Genomic DNA, 5,664 nt, shown 5'->3' on the forward strand with positions numbered 1-5,664 from the left:
TTTACCTAAATGTTAAAAATTGCCAGTTAAAGCTTTTCTTTTCATTTTTTGTAGAGCTACATGTTTTTTTTTACTAAATGTCATTGTTTCTAAAGATATCTGTCCATGTTTCTGCATGTAGGTTATAGGTTAGATTGCTAGAAGGAAAAGTGATAGATTTCATAAAGATTCATAAAGATAAGCAGCAGCTGTACCAGAAAATGTTATGATTTTGCATGTTAAACACTGCAAGACTGCAAGACTGGTGAATGCACCAGCACTGTGAAAATCCAAATATGACAGCTCTGGCATTTAAATGTACTAATTTTTGTTTTTTGTTTTGCCTAAAGCACAAGTATTTATAAAAGCTGTTTAGAAATGAATACAAACAGAGGGAACAATTAAAGCATTAAATTAATTATTTAAGCCTGGGATGAGTTCTATAGAGAGAAAGATGTGGATATAACCTACAATTAATTTGTAGAGATATTTAAATTATTATATGATAAAACTTGCACAAGTCAAATGATTAATAAAAATTATAAATTTGTCCATGTTTTTTGTAAAAAGAAAAACAATCTTTATAGAAATGTTATCAAACTGAGAACTATAGAATCTGAAAATACATAGAAAGTCTACAAAAACAGGTTAACTGAAGTTATAAGAGCTAGCAAGAAATTATATTACAGGAAATTAACAAATGAGAATAAGAATAACAAAAAACATATTAAATGGGGTTTTTTTTTAAAAAAAACTACACAAGGAAAATTATATATCCAGAGTATTTTCCTGACAATATTGTTGACAATTATAATATAAACATGGTAGTAAATACATTTAATGACTTTTTTGTAAATCCTGGACCAGATTGAGATTTATCGTCTAATCCCGAACATGGAATAGATGATAAGTGAAACTGAAATTATAAGTAAAAATTAAAAAAAATCCATATTCAGTTTTTCTTTCTGCAGTGGACAAGTTGTAAGGAAAATGTATTGTTAATGTGTGAAAGCCTTTAAAATCTATTTTCAACTTGGCTCATTTCCAAATGAAATGAAAATTGCAACGATAATATCACTATTTAAAGAAGGGAATAAACACCTTTTCACAAACTACTGTCCAATATCACTCCTCTCCCAATTTTCAAAACATTTTGGAGAAACGTTTTACTAACAGACTAGAAAAAGTCTTCAGAATATTCAGTATTTTGGCACTTATAGCAACCCATAGTACTAGGTAGCTATTTGAATAGAGGTCAGACTTTGTTTTGAAGACATTTCACTGCACCATAAAATAATGACTGGATCTCTTCTACCCCATTGAATAAATCTAACATTCCTTCTGAGTGCTAACCTTGCAATAATTTCAACAACTACTGCTGTTTTATTCATATATGAATAAGAGTGAAATTTAAACTTAGACTACAGCACACTTTACTCACCTTCAAACAGATGCAGTTCACTTTCAATTACTTACTGCAAAGTCCTGTCTTCAAAAGTATCACAAACATCTAGTGAGGTTGAGTAATAAAGTCAAGACGGTAACACCCACACACTCCCTCCTCACACATCTGCAATGGGGAAAATTGAAAGATGTTTTGAATATGTTTTGTCATAGGGGAGGAGCATGTACAGAGAGAGGCAATGTTCCCTCTAATTTTTCATGTATCTGAGCAAACAGACCACTGTGGACCACTGTGAAAAACATCAGACGTGTGCACTGCGGTCACGCCAGCATCACATCCAAGTTACATGGTTTACTAAAATAATCAAATTACAGCGTTTACATTTCAGTTAGAATACTTAATTAAGTGCTTTAGCCCACTTACAATGAAAATTTAAAAAAAAATCTTGTTGATGACCTGTGTAGTATGTTAAAATATAACTTTGTTGTTTGCAAATTTATATGTTAACATATTGAAAGCAAAAATAACTTGAACTCCAATTTTGAAAACACACAACATTCTTTTTTTATGAAGCTCTGACTTGTATTATGAGTCTGTGTGAAGCTCCTGCTGTGGTCTGGGAGAGAGTCCTGTAACTCTCTGTCTGCAAAATACAGTATATAATGACCAGTGCTATGCAAGATACTTTGAAAAAGTAATTAATAATAGTTAGTAGTTACTTCTTCAAAAAAGTAACTGAGTTTTGCAAACAACAAATTTATTTGCAGCTATTTACCTCAAATGCAGCCAAGGTGTTATTTTATAACTATTTCAAACTAACAGAACAATCAGCTGTTCTGCGTCAAATAAGATGCCACACAAATTATTTGTGCCACTCCAAAAAATAATTTCTGTCCACTATAAGATAAAAAAGCACATCACAGCCTGATACCTGCAGGCCTGACAGCAGCAGGTGTGTCACTGCTCCTGTTTCCACCTGCAGACAGCGTTTACACTGTAATCTGCCTTTGGTGGCTTTTTTAGCAGCACCTGTGCCTTTCAGCAGTCGCCTCATTGTTCTGACACACACAACAAGACTATCCACTACACTACACACTAACTACACAACACAACACACTAAATGTCACAAATCCCTCTCTATCTCTCTCTCTGAGTGAATGGCGGAATGAATGGAGCTGGGGATGGGAGTGTCGGAGTGAGTGGATTTCTGTTGTCGAGTTCCTCTTTTCTATTTTCACTGTCAGGTGTGTTTATTTTTTCGTCACATGGTTGTTGGTGTGTTTTGTTTGTTGCCGGCTGGTTTGGTAGCTTTTGCTACCGGCTTGGCTTGGCACAATGCCCGCTGTTGAGGGTGGTGCAGAGTTTGGGAAGCTGACACGCCGTCATGCTGTCAAACTTATACCGACTGTGAATTGTTCGGTGGAGGAGGCTGTTTTGGCTGTAGGAGAGGTGGTGGGCTATGACAGCGTGAAATCTGCCTCCCGTATGAACGGTGCGATTGTTATCTTTCTTGATAAGGTACCTAAAGTTAATGAGTTGGTGGAAAGCAGCGTCATCATTCACGACACCTTCAGGCCCATTCTCCCGTTGGTTAGCCCTGCTAAAAAGGATACCATCTCAAATGCGCCTCCTTTTATTAAAAATGAAACTTTAGCCAAGGAGCTGTCACGGTATGGCCAACTAGTTTCGCCCATAAAGATGGTCTCTTTGGGGTGCAAATCTGTGCTCCTCAAACATGTTGTGTGTCACAGAAGGCAAGTTTTTATGATCCTCAAAGACACCGCTGGCGAGCTGAACCTGTCTTTCAGTTTCAAAATAGAGGGTTTCAACTACATGGTGTTTGCTTCATCTGAGAGCATGAAATGTTTTGGTTGTGGTGGAGAAGGGCATTTAATTCGATCCTGTCCGGAGAGGCTAAGAAACACACAGCCAGCGGGTGATGCCATTGGAGAGCCGGTCCCAGCCAGGGATCCTGGTAGGGACACGGCGATCGCTCATGCGAAACCCGCTGAGGCCGTGGGCAGCTCTGCTGAGACTGCGGGCGGCTCCGCCGTAGCTGAGGCAGACCCCGCTGCCGAGGCGCCTGTGGAAAAATGGCTTTTTACGAGCAGTAATGGGTCTGATGAAACTGGCATTGTGAAAAGTGTTGATGGTGTAGAAACGGATCTGACTAATGACCAGTCTGCAGGTTTTTCTGGCAACAGTCAGACAGCTGACATGACTCTTGAGTCTGTGTGTGATGCTCTTTGTGAGGATGACAACATGCTTGATGAGGATTTGCTGAAGTTGTCTCAAAAGAGGAAGAGCTCTGAACCTGCCCACTGTGGTACAAAAACGTCAAAAGCTAAGAGAGGAAACAAAACAGGAGAGAGCAGTATGGAGTCTGAAAGTGATTTGTCCCTAAGCCAGGAACACCAGAATCTGTACTCTCCTGCTGAGATCAGGAAATTCTTGCAGAAAACCAAAGGCCTCAGGATGGTGAAAGTGGAGGATTATTTTCCAGACCTTAAGCTTTTTGTTGAGTCGTCTCGGGTCTTGACAAAAAAATCAGGGAATTTTATTGATGATGTGTTGACAGACCAAGAGATTTATCGTTTAAAGAAACTGATTTTGAAAGTGAGATCTCACTCTATATGTCCCTGTCTTTTTTCCTCTGTCTCGCTTCTCTCATGTCTGAATTCAAAATAAGCACATTAAATTTGAATGGTGCTAGAGATGAGGTGAAAAGAGCTGCTTTTTTCGAGCTTATGGACTTAAAGAAATTAGATATTATGTTGATTCAAGAAACTCACAGTACTGGTGACAATGAGAGTGACTGGAGGAAGGGCTGTGGGGGAGATGTTTTTTTAGTCATAAGTCCAGTTGTAGTGGAGGTGTGGGGATTGTGTTCTCTAAGAATTTTTTTACCTGTTTCTTGCGAAGCAGAGGAAATAATCAAGGGGTGTTTGCTGAAAGTTAAAGTCAAATATGAAAATGTGACTTTTGTTTTTCTCAATGTATATGCACCAACTAAAGGAGTGGACAGAATGGGTTTTTTAGATGTCCTGTGTGATACTGTTGAGGTTTCTAGCGATGATGAGTATTTGTTTTTGTGTGGGGATTTCAATTGTACTGACAACCCAGCTTTGGATAGGAACCACATCGAACCTCATCCTGCGTCCTCTCGCAGGCTTAGGCAGCTGGCTGCAGCTGTGGACCTGTCAGATGTGTGGAGGTTTTTCAATGGACATCGGCGACAGTACACATGGAGTCATTCTAAGAACAATCATATATCTTTGGCAAGACTGGATCGCATATACTCATTTAAACATCATTTGAGTATTTTTAAGGACTGTCAGATAACCCCTGTTGGTTTCTCTGATCATTGTCTGGTTCATTGTTCTGTTTTCATTAAAAATGTTCGTGTAAGGAGTGCCTACTGGCATTTCAATACAGCCCTGTTACATGACAAAACTTTTAGGACAGCTTTTGAATTTTTTTGGCTCACTCACCGGAAATATAAATCTGACTTTGCATGTATCCAGCAGTGGTGGGATTTTGGGAAGTGTCAGATCAAACAATTGTGTCAACAGTTCACTCGTAATGTTACTAGAGACATAACCAGATCTATGAGAAACCTAGAGACTCAGGTGGTAGAACTGCAGAGTTTAGCGGTGTCTACAGGAAACCGGGGGCTTTTAGATTCCCTCAAATCCAAAAAGGCTTTTTTAGCCGACCTGTTGGGCACGACAGCCAAAGGGGCTTTGGTCAGGTCACGTTTCCTCAGTGTCACGGAGATGGATGCCCCATCTCACTTTTTCTTTCGACTGGAAAAGAAGAATGGGCAAAGAAAAATTGTTCACTCTATAATGTCTGACAGTGGCTCCATAATCTCAGATCCTTCTGAGATCAGAAAGTTTGCTGTCAGCTTTTATGAGGACCTTTTTAAGAGTGATTTCTCAGAAAATCCTAGTTTGTGCAATAGATTCTTCAAGGGACTCCCTCAGGTGGGGGCTGAAACCAATCGAAAACTGGAGGTTCAGCCGACTTTGCATGAACTTCATGCTGCTCTGATGAGTTTTCAGAATGGTAGGACTCCTGGCATGGATGGTCTTCCTGCTGAGTTCTACAAAGCCTTTTGGTCTGTGATGGGTGAGGATTTGCTGGAGGTTGTCATGGATAGTTTGCAGAAAGGCTTGCTGCCTCTGAGCTGTAGAAGGGCGGTCATCACTCTGCTGCCAAAGAAGGGAGATCTATGCAGTTTGAAGAACTGGAGACCAGTATCGTTGCTCTGTACAGAC

Source organism: Pelmatolapia mariae, linkage group LG10_11, assembly GCF_036321145.2.
Source record: "Pelmatolapia mariae isolate MD_Pm_ZW linkage group LG10_11, Pm_UMD_F_2, whole genome shotgun sequence".
Lineage (NCBI taxonomy): Eukaryota > Metazoa > Chordata > Actinopteri > Cichliformes > Cichlidae > Pelmatolapia > Pelmatolapia mariae.